This window comes from Ambystoma mexicanum, chromosome 9, assembly GCF_040938575.1.
Source record: "Ambystoma mexicanum isolate Mex_15411 chromosome 9, UKY_AmexF1_1, whole genome shotgun sequence".
NCBI lineage: Eukaryota > Metazoa > Chordata > Amphibia > Caudata > Ambystomatidae > Ambystoma > Ambystoma mexicanum.
This window is the reverse complement of record NC_090931.1, coordinates 451,631,429-451,646,125: the sequence shown is the minus strand read 5'-3', so window position 1 is coordinate 451,646,125 and position 14,697 is coordinate 451,631,429. Positions and strand designations below refer to the sequence as shown.

Below are 14,697 nucleotides of genomic sequence, written 5' to 3'. Positions count from 1 at the left end.
TCGGCATCCTCTTTGAGGTGCCCTGAACACAGTTACGGATGGCCTGAAGGTGTTGAACTTTAATGTCCACAAGTATTTCCAAGTGCATCTTGCACTGCTCTATAGCATCCACCCTCCTCCACATGGCATCCTATGATGCATGCGGTATGGGTTGTGGGATATGGGGAGGGCTGGAACTGAAGCAGGGTGAGCCGTGCAGCCTTCCATCGGTGTCACCCTCTGACTTGCTTTCTGTTTTGAGATTACGCTATTTCGCCAATGGTAATTCTTCCGACAGAATTATTGCTGAATGTACAGTGGTAACAGTAATTCCAGAGAATACTGGCGAAAATTACTGCGGTAATTCCGCCATACGTAATTTCTGTTACCGCCAATGGTGAGTGCACGCTCCTGCCAAGTTGTAATACAGCAATAATTCTGCCCGACACCACAGCAGTAACAGTAATTCCATTGTAATTACTGCCCAACTCATAATGGGACCCAAAGTGTGATACATAGCACAGCAAATATGCAATTCTAAAAAATGAGAGAAACTGAAAAATTGAAAGTAAAATCCTGAACCAATCTTGAATGCATAGAAAAAAACAGCCATTATGTAGATTCAACCTAAAGTGTATTTATTTCTATAACTTAGTATATGATATGTTATTCAAAACGTGCTTAATACCCAGAGGTTTCTAAGCGCGGACCCAGGGATTGAATCTGTGGTGCTCCATGTCGTCTTGCTTCCAAGGCGAACATGTTGCCCCTGAGCTATCCTCCCAAGACAACTTGCATATATAACTCGCATACAAAACAGCATGTAACAATGATGTGTCAGAGGCAAAATACAGTTAAGGAAAAAATATATTACTATCCATATATTAACAGCGGGCAGCCACAAACCTTTGTCTGAAAGTGCGTGAGTGTGACTGCCTTCATCGACAGACAAAAGTGCTTGTCACATTGAATGACAAATTGAATACCTGGATGAATCATTAAGGCATGCGTTCCATAGGCCACCGTCGCTACCATATGAATGCACCAATGCTTTGTCATGAAGTCTGTGTGCACTTCAATGGCGCTTTCCTATCTGCTGACACCCAGCCACCTTGTGAAGGGCGGCCTCTATCAGCTCATCATCCACCCACTCGGCTCCTGCTGTGTGAAAATGGCACGTAAGCCTCAGGGGTTTGCCTTCCCAGCATAAAACATCACTGAAAAGACCTGCTTCCCGGGTCTAATAAATGGATTAATGGAAACTCCCATTGATATATGAAGGGATGCTGTGAGGAAAACTCATTGTTATATAACACCATGGACTTCAACAGCAAGCTGCTGGACTCCAAATGCTAACATGGCAAATGGGAAACCAGAAACCAACAAAGAGGCGTAGGAGCCAATTCAGTGTCATGAGCAGATAGGTGGTTCAACAGCCAGGAACAGGATTTCAAGAGGTGAGAGCCCTGGCTTTAGGTCGCTCATGTCTGAATGGTGTGTTGATGAGTGCAGCAGAGGTATACTATGAACTAAAGGGGGGAATTGTGTTTAAGGAGATAGAGAGTTATGTGGGAAGCTACTGTTCGAATTTGTGTCATTAAAAGTAGCTTCATTCTCATGGCAGAGGTGTTGTGCAATAGTGTTTGTGTTATATGTGAGTGCAGGGTGTGATGGATGACCCTATAACTTCCACTAAGTTGCAAAGATGCGGAATGTGAGAGGAGAAATAGGTTAGCACCATTAGCTGTAGAAACAACAATGTATACATACTGGGTTCCATCTACACAGAAGGAGCAGTGTTAAGATTTGCAGACGAAGTGCTGAATGAATACATAATATTCACCCTCCAAGAGGATTTTGGAGTGACATATTGCCATGCCTAGTTCCTTCTAGTGTAAACATGACCCCATTTCATGATTACATGTGGTGGCATGGTCCACCCTCATATGCTTTAGAGTTACATGCAGTAGGGGGGGAATCAAAGTATCTGAAAGATGTCCTCACAGAAGATCAGAGTGATATTCCTAAAATGCAATTTAAGTGTGAAGCATTTCCCACCATCCAAGTGCAATACTGTCAAGTTCTTTTAGGTGCATTTTACTAGAATGCCTTCATGAGTCCTCAATATGTGGCTGGGAGCCCCAAGGAGGGGTTCATGATGGCAGAACAAGCGGATGAAAGCAGAGAGGAGGCTAGTAGTTGAAAGAGAGACAGGTGGGGGAGTGTGTGGGCGCTGATTGCTGGATGAAGCTTGAGTGCAAGTGTAGGGAAGTGTGCGTGGGGAAGTGGGGGGACCAGGATGTGAGAGGGAACAACCAGGCTTTGAGGGTTTTCCTACAGGCCAGGTGATCCGCTATGAGGCGGAAGGCGAGGGAGTTCCAGAAAGTGGGTGTGAGGAAGGAGAAACAGGGGCCTGCTAATCTGGAGAACTTGATAGGGCAACCACCAGATGTGTCGCGCCAGACCTGAGGTTTCTGATTGGGGGGTAGCCTGTGAACTTGTTTTGGAGGAATTCTGGGCCTTTCTTGTGGATAGCGCGGTGGGTAATGCACATGGCTTTGAAAGAGCCCGGTTGACTGATGGGCAGCCAGTGTAGTGTCCTGAGCTTGGGGGCAATGTGTTCTCTCATTTGGACTGCGAGGAGGATCCTTGCTGTGGACTTTTGAATTTGTTGGAGCTTTCTGAGTTGATATGTAGGCGTGCCTAGGTAGAGGGAGTTAGAGTATTTTAGGCAAAAGAAGATGATGGCCATGATTGCAGAGACTCTATGGGGGTAGGAGAGATGATGAAAAATCCACTTGAGGATGCAGAGGTGGAAGATGCATGATCTGGAGACTGCATTGCTGTGCTGGAAGATGGTCAGGTCCAAGCTGAAAGTGCATCCTAGGTTTTTGAGGGGGATGCAGAGGGCCCAGGTCCTAATGAAGATGGCCAAGGGGTAGGTTGTGGGAAGGAGAGCTGTTTTGCTGTAGATTAGGATTGAATTTTTTCCATGGTTGAGGAACAGGTGGTTGTTCATCATCCAGAGGTCAATGTCTGAGAGGCAGGATGCCAGGTTTGGATCGGGTGAAGAGGGGGAGTTGGGAATCTTGAGGAGGATCTGAGTGTTGTCAACATAGTTATAATATGTGACATTGTGAGAGTGGATGAGTGAGGGGAGGGGGGAAAGGTAGAGGTTGAAGAGGAGGAGGGAGAGGGAGGCTCCCTGAGGGACTCCGTGGGGGAATGGAAAGGGGGCAGAGGAAAAAGAATGGAACAAGACAGTTTTGGAAGCGTTCAAAGAGAAAAGAGGAGATCCATTTTACAGCGGAGTCCCTTATGCCTGGATCAGAGTCTTTTTGTGAGGATGGAGATGTTGATCATGTGAAGGTTGTGGAGAGGTCAATCAGAATGAGAGTGGCACAGCCCTCAGAGTCTGCTGTTCTTTTTAGGTCATCTGAGATAGAGGCAAGGAAGGATTCAATTCCCTCTAGTGGTCTGAAGCCATACTGGGCAGGGTCAAGAAGGCTGTGGCATTCAGTGAAGAGACTGAGCTCGGAGGAACCTATGTGATCATTGTGCTGCCTGTAACTGCGGCAATTAAAATATCGATGCCAATTACGGCGCGGTGCAGTGATCTAATCAATCACTTTACCCAGACCCCCGGCCCACATTCTCTTACCTGACCCCCCACCCCACTTACCTTTATGGCAGCACACTTCTGTGTGCACCGCCAACTCCCCTCTCCTGCGGCGTTCCAGAGCAGGATCATGGGGGTGGTGCTCGATGGGGGGCACGCAAGTAAGGGCTGATAAAAGGATAACAGAGTGTTCAGTACAAATGAGGGGGTGGGTGAGAGGGGAAGAGATCAGGTTGGACGAGCTGAACACTACATCTAAGGTGTGACCTTCAGTGTGTGTGGGGCCTGATATGAGTTGGGTCAAACACAGGGCTTCCAGGTTGTCAAGGAGATGACTGATCATGGGGCTGGAGAGGCTGTTGAACCAGATTTTTAGATCACCAAGAACAGTGAGAGTGGGCTAAGAGATTAAGATGGCCAATACAGAGTCACTTAGAGTGTCTGCAAAAGTTCTGTTATAGCCCTGGGGTCTGTAAAGGAGATGGAAGCTGAGGGGAAAGAAGGAGAGGATTGGAATTTGACTAGCAGGGATTCGCAGTCATTATTGCAGGGTTGTTTCTTGACTTGTAAGGGTGTGAGGCGAGGTTTGTGGAGGATGGCTATTCCACCTGCTCTGCTGGCTCTATTGTGGCTGATCAAGGATTAGCCTGGGGTGGGGGAGGCCTTTTGTGTAGAGGGGAAGAAGTCAACGGAGAACCAGGTTTCATTGATGAAAAGGATGTCTTGGTTTTTGTCAAAGATAAGGTCAAAATCATGAGTTTCTTTCTGGCAACCAATCTGGTGTTGACTAGGATGCAAGAGAGGGATTGCGGGGGGCAATGTCCTGAAGATAAGGGGTGGGCTTAATGAGGGAGATGCAGCAGGTAGGGATGGGAGGCATAGTAGGGTTAGAAGAAGGAGAAGGTGAATTAGGGGAGAGGATGAGAGAATGAACAGGGTTGGGCATGGAGGAGGGGGTCGGGTGTAGCAGAGTGGTGAGGAAGAGGGTTGCTGGTGTGGGGAGGAGTGTGGCGGGTGGCAGCTGTGAATAGAGGCTATTCTGAGCCTGAGCTGGTGGGAGAGTGCCAAGGATGTGTGGGTGAGGGTGGGTGGGCCTGCATTCTGGAGCTTTGGTCAAGGCTGTTCTGGCTGCACTTAATGAAGTGAAGGTTGAGTGCCTGGGAGGAGGGGATTTGAACAGGAGAAGGGGGAGAGTTAAGGGGGCTTGGGCAGACAGCAGAGGGTGAAAGTGGGTAAGAGGGTTATCAGGGGAGGGCGAGAGAGGATGGATATGGTAGGGTAGAAGGGGGGTTAGTGGTGTAGGAGAGAGGGAAGAAATGGGGTCGAGCAGATAGAGAAGGAGAGGATTCAGTAGGGGTATGGTTGGCTGCAGATGGAGGGTCTTCCGATCCTGGGCAAGCTATGGGGTGCAAGGGGTGTGTGCGTGATGGTAGGAGGGTCTGCTAAGAGGGGAGGGCATGATCTGGGGTGTTCTCAGATATCAGGACTGTTGATGGTCAAGTCCCTTTTCTCTTAAAAGTCTCTTGCCTTCGAAGACCTGATGTATTAAAAAATAACAAACAAAAAGTTCCTTTCCAAATGTATGTTGGGTGGTGACTTTTCACCCCTCAGTTCCCCCCTCTTCCTGGCTCAGACCCCTCTCGAATATCAGCCTCCCTCCGTTGAGTTCACTACGGATTTTCTTCAAAACAATTTCACAAGTCTTAATGTCTTTTTAAACAGTTCACTGTGGACATCCCTCTGTCGGGTTCACGTTGTCAAAACACTATTCATCAGGACTTTAGGCTTTGCCCCTTTCCATCAGCATCACTCCCACAATTTCTTCTACTTTCTTATGATGCAGGATTCACTTCCCATAGCTTTCCAATCTTCTGCCGGTCAAAGACTTTTGATTGTACAGAGGATTTTGATAGACCCCTGTATGACCACTTTGAGACCTTTTTTGCCCCGTTCCCAAGGCCTTCTGGTAACGGCATTTTCAACAATAGGGTAATCGGCCAGAGTTTCTCGAGTGAGCACCCACGTGGTGCTGGACTCGTCTGCAGCTGGTTTTCCCCTCTCATATTAACAGTTCTTTGTACTTTTCTTCAATTAGTTTTTTGCTACTTTTTTTAGCACAGTTCGGCTTCTTATCGGCTCTCCCATCTACTCACCGGCTGTGATGAACCACTTGGCTTTTCTTGTTTCTGGAGTCAAAGACGGTACGACAGAGGCAAGCGTCTCGCCCGGGTTTGCTTACCAGCGGAGGAGGATCCCGTGAACCATTGACATCTGCTACAACACCTGCTGGCTATTGTTCACAGGCTTACGATTCCTTCCACGGAGGCTTCCTGGGCTTGGGTCGGAAAGGGCAAGGTCACTTCTCTCTGTGTCACTCTTTTGGTTCTTGCCACCTTTTTCCTCATCTTGAACTGCCATACTTGGATAGCTGAGTCGTCGTGAGGTCTGCCTTGCTCGTACTGTGCTCTCATGCTCCACCTTTTATCCCTGTGGGGAAGGGCAAGGGCCGTCAGGTGTGTGTGATTCTGGTCAATTGCCTTACCCTTGTATTGGGACGTGTCAGATAAATGGCTCTGGTGTTCCGTTGTCTTTCGTGGTGTGCAAAAGTGTTCATGTGGAAAAAGGGGAAGCAGTGTTTCTGAATATCCTACGTGGCAGGATGGGGAAAAGGTGTTGGAAGAAGGGGGATAATGCATCTCACCCATCGGTGCCCCACTTCCACTCCTCGAGGACCGCCTTCCAGGTGATCCCCCATCACTGGTCCACCCTCAGGAAATAGATCCAATAGTGATGGCTGTTTCCTGGCCACCTGGATCACTGATCCCCGGGGACTAGCTAGGGAGACACCTTAAGGTTCCTGATGCTCCAGAGGACTTCTCTGGCCTTGAATTTTTTGGCAGGTGGAGGACTAGGTTATGAGTGGAAGAGGCGACCAGATTCAAAAGTAGAGCAGGGCCTAAGATGTGTAGACAGATGTCGAATGAACAATTATAGAAAGACACCTTATGGAAAAATGTTTGCACTACACAATTATGGTATTATTTTTTTATTTATTGAGCATTTGTAGAGCACCTATACATCAAGAAGTGTTTCCGGGCGCCACAAGACAAGGGAGGGGGAACAGAGGAAAATAACACTAACAATAACAGTCCTACTAAGCTTTGTGACATTATCATCGTGCAAGTCCGATAACAGGAAGTGCAGGGAGGAGGGAGGAGGGAGGACTACAGAGGGGGAGGGGGACAAGGGACTGGGAAAGTGCTAAGGGGATCCCAGGAGGGCAAGTGTTTAGGGAAAAAGGGATAGGGTTCAACTAGTGTGCGGGTAGGGGGGTGGACCAGTCTCAATAGGCTAGTCAGGGAAGGTTGCCCGAGGGCAAGTGCTGGTAAAGGGAGACTGGACGGAAGAGGGCTTGGTCCTGGTGAAGGCTCATGAGGGAAACAGGCAACCAGACATAGAAGCAGGTAAAATTACCAGGGAAGGGGAGGGGGAAGGAGGAGGAGAAACTGAAGATTTGAGAAGCTTCCAGAAATTTAAGGAGATCCAGTTCCAGGTGCAGAGGGGCAGGACGGCCTATCCAGAGGGAGGCTCCTGCTGAAGAAAGATATCTACCCCCTACTCGCTGCTTGGAGAAGCATATGACATACGTAGAGAAAGAGCTGGAAGACTGAAGAACTCTAGAAGGGAGGTAATTAGGGAGAAAGAGTTGGATGTAGTGGAGTCCAAGGCCCCACAAAAACTTGTGGATGATGCAGAGGGTCTTGAATGTGATCCTTACAGTCACAGGGAGCCAGTAGAGAGGTTTCAGGGCTGTATAGATGTGGTCCCTAGGCTTGAGGCCAAGGATAAGTCTTGCAGTCTTATTCTGGATTAGTTGAAGAGGGCGGAGGGAGGAAAGAAGCAGAGTAAGGAGGAGGCTGTTACAGTAGTCAATCCTGGAGAGAACCAGAGCTCTGAAGACATTGAGTTTTTGTGGGAAAGGGAAAGGGAGAATGCCTCTGAGGAGGTGAAGCTGAAAGTGAGATTTCTTGACAAGGTCAGCGATGTGGGGTGAGAAGGAGAGGGAGGAGTCGAAGCTGACACCAGGTGTTTTGCCTCACAAGAGGGTGAGAGCCAAAGGAGGGCAGCCAGAGAGTAGGAGGGAAGGAGGGGGCAGGGGTCCCATTGAGAAACATCTCAGTCTTAGTGGCATTAAGGCAGAGATCGTTAGAAGCACACCATGCCTGAATTGCAATCAGACAGTCAGAAATGAGAGAGGAGGGAGAGAAGGGAGATGAGGGAGAGGAGGGAGAGGAAGGAAGCTTAAAGGAGAGCTGTGTGTCATCAGCATAGCACTGAAAATGAGGAGAGAAGGTGGAGAACTGGTGAACGAAAGGGGCAAGGTAAATGTTGAAGAGCCACAGCAAGAGCATGGATCCCCGAGGGACGCCAAAGGTGGAGAGTGAGATGGCAGAGAGAAATGGGCTCAGTTGTACTTGGGAGGGCCTATTCAAGAGGAAGGAGGGCAGCCAATCCAGTGCCCAGTCACTGCTGCCTAGAGTATCACGTAGCTGATTTATGAGGGTGGAATGATTGACCGTGCCAAAGGCAGTGGACAGATCGAGGAGGATGAGAACAGAGAGTTGGAGTCAAGGTTTGAGAGCAGGTTGTCACGGGTGTCAGGAGAGAAATTTCCGTGCCTCTGGCTGCTGTGAAGCCAGACTGGAGGTCATGAAGACAACCAACAGACTAAGTGTAATGGATTAGTTGGGAGCTGACCAACTTCTCAAAGAGTATGCTGAAGAATGTGGTGGTGGAGATAGGGTGCTAGTTGGCCGGGCAGGAAGGTTCCGCAGAGAGCTTTTTGGGAGGGGCTGCACAAGAAAGTGCTTGAGGGGTGATGGAAAGGAGCCAGTGGCAAAATAATGGTTATACAACTCAGACAAGGAGGGAGCGAGAGAGGCAATCTTGTCCTTGATAGTTCTAGAGGAGCAAGGGAATACCTGTTTGGGCCCCCTCTATCCTCCCACCCCTGACTCTACCCCTGACTCTTCTCTCAACAACCTCTACCTGGCCATTACTAACACTCTGCACATTCTTGCCCGAGTCATGAGGATCCGTCTGAAACCTGCCTATAAACATAATACCTGGTATTGCAAGTGCAGAGCTGCTTAACGAAAGTGGCAAACATCAGGCTCACCCTCTGACAAACTGGCCTGTCGACTGCTCCAAAGGCAATACATACTTTCCATCTGTGTCAAGAAAAGGGCCCACATCCAGGCACGGGTATCTGGTGCATCTAACAACATGGCTGAACTCTTTAAATTCTGTAGGGAACTAGCCAACCCCTCCACAGTCTCCTCCTCCCCTCCTCTGTCCCAGACCCTCTGCAATGCATTGGCCACACACTTCACCACTAAAACTTCAGACATCCTGAACACCCTTGCTTGCCTCCCAAGCCCCTCCCAGATGCCCCTGCCTCCTATTACCTCACACCCTCCATCTTCCTCTCTCTCCTCATTCTCCCCCGTCATACCTGATGAGGTTACAAGAGTTGTCCGCTCTCTATGAAGGTCTCCTCCAAACAGGTTTCCCCGTGCTCCTACAGAACCATCAAAGACAACATTGGCTCTCTTGCCCCTGCACTCGCTGATTTCTGAAACCACTGTTTTGCTACTGGATTTTCCCCTCCTCCCTCAAGCACTCCCTTGTGCGCCCCTGCTGAAAAAACCTTCAGCAGACCATACTTGTCCAGCCAACTACCATGCTATTTCTATCACCCCCTTCCTTGTTGGCCGTCTCTACAACTATCCATCTGCATTATGAGCATCCAGAGGCATGGACATTTCTCTCCTGAACACCTGTGCAGAACTGCTTGCACCTCTGGCTTCCAACCTTCCAGCTGTTCTCATTCTACTAGATCTCTCCTCTGCCTTTGACACGGTCAACCACTCCATCCTCATAAATCGGCTCCTTGATACCCTGGATATCTCGCCGCAGGCACTGGACTGGCTGACCTCCTTCCTAATTGACTGTTCATCCCAGGTTATTCTGGGTACCTTCTTTTCAGCTACCACTTTTGCCACTTGTGGTGTCCCCCAGGGTTTCAACCTCTCCCCTGGCTCTCTAATGCTTACCTTGCTCAGCTGGCACTCATAATTTCCTCCCTCTCTCCCAACTTCCAGTGCTACGCAGATGACACACAACTCTTTTTCAAACTTCCTGCTGACCCTCTTGCATCCTCAGTCATCCCAAACCGCCTATCTGCCATCCAGTCCTGGTGTACTGCCAACAATCTCTGCCTCAATGCCAGCAAGACCGAGATCCTTACTATTGGGACCCCTATTCCCTCTTTCTTCCCCTCACTCTGGCCATCCTCTATGGGCTCTCCCCTTTCTCCTTCATCTGAAGCCAGACACCTGGAGGTCATCTTTCGACTCCTCTCTTTCTTTCCACCCTCACATTCAGGACATTGCCAAGAAGTCCAAATTTCAACTCTTCCTTCTCAAAGGAATTCTCTCTTTTCTCACTTCCCCCCAAAAGCTCAATGTTAACAGAGCTCTGGTTCTCTCCAGACTAGAATACTGCAACAATCCTTTCTTGAATTTTCCCTCCTCCTCTCTACAACCTCTCCAGCTAATCCAGAATAGGGCATTGAGACTTATCCTTGGCCTCAAGCCAGGGACCACATCTCTCCTGCCCTAAACACTTTTCAATGACTCCTGGTTGATGCAAGGATCAGTTCAAATCTCTCTGCATCATCCATAAGGCTGTCTGAGGCCGGGGACCACACTATCTGCAACCTGCTCTTACTAAATACTCTCCCCACAGACCTCTATGTTGCTCTGGTACCAACTCTATGTGTGTCAAGCGTTTCACCAAACAGAGGGCTCTTGGCTGATCTCTTTCCTCAGCTGGCTTCCTCTTATGGAACGGCCTCCCCCTTCCTCTTTGCCGTGAGCTGGACCTCCTCAAATTACAGAAGCTCCTCAAGACTTTCCTTTTCACCTCCTCCTTCCCATCTTCCCTCCTATGCTAAATTCACAGTCGCTGTGATTGGGGACCAGGGCCCTTACATGCCCTTCGGGGCCCTGGCCTACCACACTCAATCACCTCAGCATCTGCCTATACCCAGAACTTGCCTTGGCACTTACTGGCCTTCGCCACTGTAGGCCTGCAAATACCTTTTTCACCTGCTTTTCACCCACAAACATGGGCATTCCAGAACTTACCCACCCCTGCCCCTCTCTTCTCCCTGCACTTGCACGCTCTGAATGCTCACAAGGCTTGGTAGGTTTGTCTTCATCTTCCAGTGTATGAATTGTTTTCTATCCCTTGTTCACTCCTTGTTGCCTTGTGGGAATTTTCAAACACAATTTCACTTGTTGTATAGGCACCTAACAAATGCACAATAAATAGAGCATACTGTCTTTGTGACCTTGTCCGGTGCTATGTGTGAAAAGGAGGAGAGAAAGGGGGAAGGAGAGTGGGGGACCAAGGGAGGCCTGGGTATAGGTGGAGGAGTGGCAGGGTAGAAGAGAGAGTTTTGGTAGAGAAGTGGGTGGCCAAGACTGTGCAGAGGGCCTGGGAAGGAAGAGGAGAAGTAAACACAGAGGTAGGATTTTGAAAAGTTCAGCGGTGTTGTTTGTGGCCCTAGAGATGCGGGCCTGGATGTGGGCCTGTGTCTTGGAGTGGATGGAGAGTCTGTATTGGCTTTGGAGCAGATGGCAGGCCAGTTTGACACTCGCTTAATCGGTCCAATGACAGAGAAGGAGACTGTCAGTGGGGGCAGAGGCTTAGCCAGTGAGCAATGGAGCTCCAGATGGGAGGAGAGGAGAGCATGGTGAGACCAAGAGAGAGAGGTAGTGAGAGGGTTAGAGAGGGAAATATCAGCTGTGATGAGCGCATCCAGGGTGTGCTGAGTGGGTTGGACCAGAGGGAAGAATGGTGAGGAAGAGAGAGTCGTAAAGGTTGGTGAAGGGTAGAGTGGCTGCATCGGAAGAGTCAAGGGGAATATTGAAGTCACAAAGGAGAAGCTTAGCGGTAGAGGTCAGCAGAGAAAAGGGGAGGTCGGCCCAATCCGAGAGGAAGAGGGAGATCGGCCTCAGGGTCTTGTAAATGGTAGCAAGAGTAAGCAAGAGGGAGGGGGAGACACAAAGCTTACAAACAAGACATTCAAAGGAGGAGTAAGATTGAGTGGATATGACAGAAGCAGGGACCCATTCAGGGAAGACAAGAGCAACTCTGCCTCCAGACCGATTGGGCCAGGAGAGAATCTTTTAGCCCTCAGGGCGGAGAGTATCAAAAGCAGTGACAGAGTTGGCATTGAACTACGTCTCAGTGATAGACATGACATTGAGGTCAACATCTTCAAGGAGGTGACAGACCTCGGAGGAGTGTTTGACAGCAGAGCGAGAATTGTGGGTAGCGAGGTGTAGAAGGTTACCACCTTTAAAGGTCTTCCAAGGTGGGGTACAGGGACGGGGTACATCAGTCGATGGGGGCGAAGAGCTTCAGGTTGGCAGAAAGAGGAATGACAGGAGGAGGGAGGAAGTTAATGTGAGTGTGAAGACGCCTGTCAAGAAGGAGGCGGTTCAGCTGGAAGAAGGAGGAGGTTCAGCTGGGAGCCATGGGCCATGACAGTGCCATTCCGATATACATTAATGATGCATCTGGATGATGAGAAGTGTGCCAAGAGCACTTCCCATCATGTACCACCATTAATGGGTGCAGAGCAACATGCTCACCTTGGAAGCAAGACGACACTGAGCAACACAGGTTTGATTCCCGGGTCCACGCTTAGAAACCTCTTGGTGTATTCAGCGCGTTATAAATAACCGATCATATCATATCAAGTGGGAAAAGGGCAGAGGATAGAGACCATATGGAGAGGCCATAGGTCGGGAGAGGGGACAGCAAAGAGCATATCAGTTATAGTCTGCCTGGTGGAAGCATTGACGTAGGTGTCAGCAATAGGTAGTCCTTGGTTGGAGACCAGGAGTGCTTTTTTGAATTCTTTCCTTCCAGACTTCGAAAGAGGGGTAGGAAAGGTGATAGAATAACAATTAGAGTAGATAGGAGAGATGGCGGGCACCATTGTTGAAAGGGGGGGCTGGAGAGCAGGCAAGGCGATTGCGCAATACACACCAAACTCACCAGGCGGCCTAACAGCAATCAGGGGAGATGAGTCAATGCAACAAATGGAGACAGTAAAAGAAAAAACACGGGGTATGAGGAAAAGGCCCTATGTTATAACAAGCAGCAGTGGGGGCACAAGCAGCCAGATTTATCTAGCAAAAGGAAGTCAAAGGCAGGGTAAGAAAATACGCCAGCAGAATCAGAAACATCTAGACCAACTTTCATGACAACAGTTAAAAACAGCAACCTGTCAAAAACCTCTAGATTTGACTTTCATTAAAACAGTTAAAAACAGCAACATGTGAAAAGCATCTAGATTCGACTTTCATGAAGACAGTTAAAAAACATCCACTTGTGAGAGGAAAAACATCTCGATTTGTAGTTTAGCATGAGGGTGAAAGGCCTAACACTTGAGGCAGCCAGAGGTTTCAAAGCATATCGATATGGCATACCAGTGATTAACAAGGATGCATAGAATAGGGATAGAGGGCCAACAGAGCCAACTGCATCAGTAAGAGGGAGGACAGCCAGAATGAAATTACAGTGTTTGCAGCCAACCGATTGTAAATCCCAGATGGGATAGAGAGGTGCCGAACAAGACTGTCACATCAAAAAACAAAGTCAAAGTCATTGCAGCCGGATGAGATGTGGAGGGACGGCTGAGGAAAGGCAAGTCTGTGGTGGTGTGAACTGCAGAGAGAGCCGGGTCACAGAGTGAGCAGGGATGGTGGTGTTGAAGACTGCAAGGCGATGAGAATCAGCACACCCAGAGGGGTACTTTGTTAGCAGAGTAGAGGAGAGGTTAGCATGGCTTAGTCACAAGACAGGGGCCCGTGCAATAATTGAGGTAGACACAGTGTGTATAAGGGAGGAGGCTTACTGTGTCAGCGAAAAGTTCCAGGTATCAGGATGATCGAAACATGAGTTTGTGGCCACCTGATGTGGTAAGGGGCTCTCTCTAGCCGCGGACAGCGCCAGCCAGGGGTATTCAAGACCCTTTTAGGTGGCCCTTCAGAGGGCCGGCATCGCCTGCCGGCTCCCGGGTCTGCCGAAGTATGAAGAGGGACCCAGCCAATTAAGCGGTCCCAAAACTAGGAAGCGGGGATCCGCTGATCATAAGGCTATGCAGGTTAGCCAATTAGGCTAAAATAGCAACCTTACAAGGTTAGTCTAGAAGCAAATATTGCAGATTAACACACTTAGATTACAAGAAAAATATGACTAGTTTACACCATTAGGCTAAACGCACAAAGTGGCTAATCAACGCGGTTGGGACAAAATGTGAGATAGGGCTTCTCTACACCAAGAGGCTAGAGGTAAGATATGGCAACCCTTCACCGATAGGCTAAATGCAAAATATGGCTAACTAGCTCAATTGGGCTAAGTGCAGAAAATTACTATCAAAGCAATTATGCTTAATGCAAAATAAGGCTAACTTACACAAATAGGTTAAATGCAAAATATGTGTAACTAACTGAATTGGGCTTCATGCAGAAAAAGGCTATTTTACGTAATTATGTGAAATGCTAAATATTGCTAACAAACTCAAATGGGCTGAAAGCAAAACTTGGCTATCTTGCGCAATTATGCTAAATGCAAAATATGGCTAATTTATACAACTAGTTTAAATGTAGAATAAGGCTAATTTACCCAAATAGGCTACATGCAAAAATATGGCTAACTTACACAAATAGGCTATGTGCGTGTAGTTAAATATCAGGTAATAAGAGTGGAGGGGTTTTACTGGAGTACAGTAATGGCTTTACTCCCCACCCACACCACACTTACCTTATCCGTCGCTGCAGGTTGTCTGCGTCTGGCGAACCGGGCGAACACGGGCAAACACAGAGTGGAGCTGCTTAGTCAGGATATGGCCTTTACCTTGTGGCCCTTAGCCGGTGGCTGCCCGGGCAAGGTTGCCCTATCTCTACCAGTGAAGAAGCGCCTCCGAGGTCCCGGGACTAATCACAATGGGTGGGGGC

At 48.7% G+C, this 14,697-nt stretch overlaps 1 protein-coding gene and 1 long non-coding RNA gene across 2 annotated transcripts in view; one reads left to right on the top strand and one right to left on the bottom strand.

Moving 5' to 3' along the window:
• The window catches only part of LOC138488168 (ras GTPase-activating protein 4-like), a 1,092,176-nt gene that overhangs the window by 754,130 nt on the left and 323,349 nt on the right, over positions 1–14,697 (bottom strand). The window lies entirely within an intron of this gene.
• The window catches only part of LOC138488169 (uncharacterized), a 281,746-nt gene continuing 268,371 nt past the window's right edge, over positions 1,323–14,697 (top strand). Inside the window, exon 1 of the long non-coding RNA XR_011274599.1 lies at positions 1,323–1,436. This is a non-coding gene — a long non-coding RNA (uncharacterized lncRNA). The remainder of the gene's footprint in view (positions 1,437–14,697) is intronic.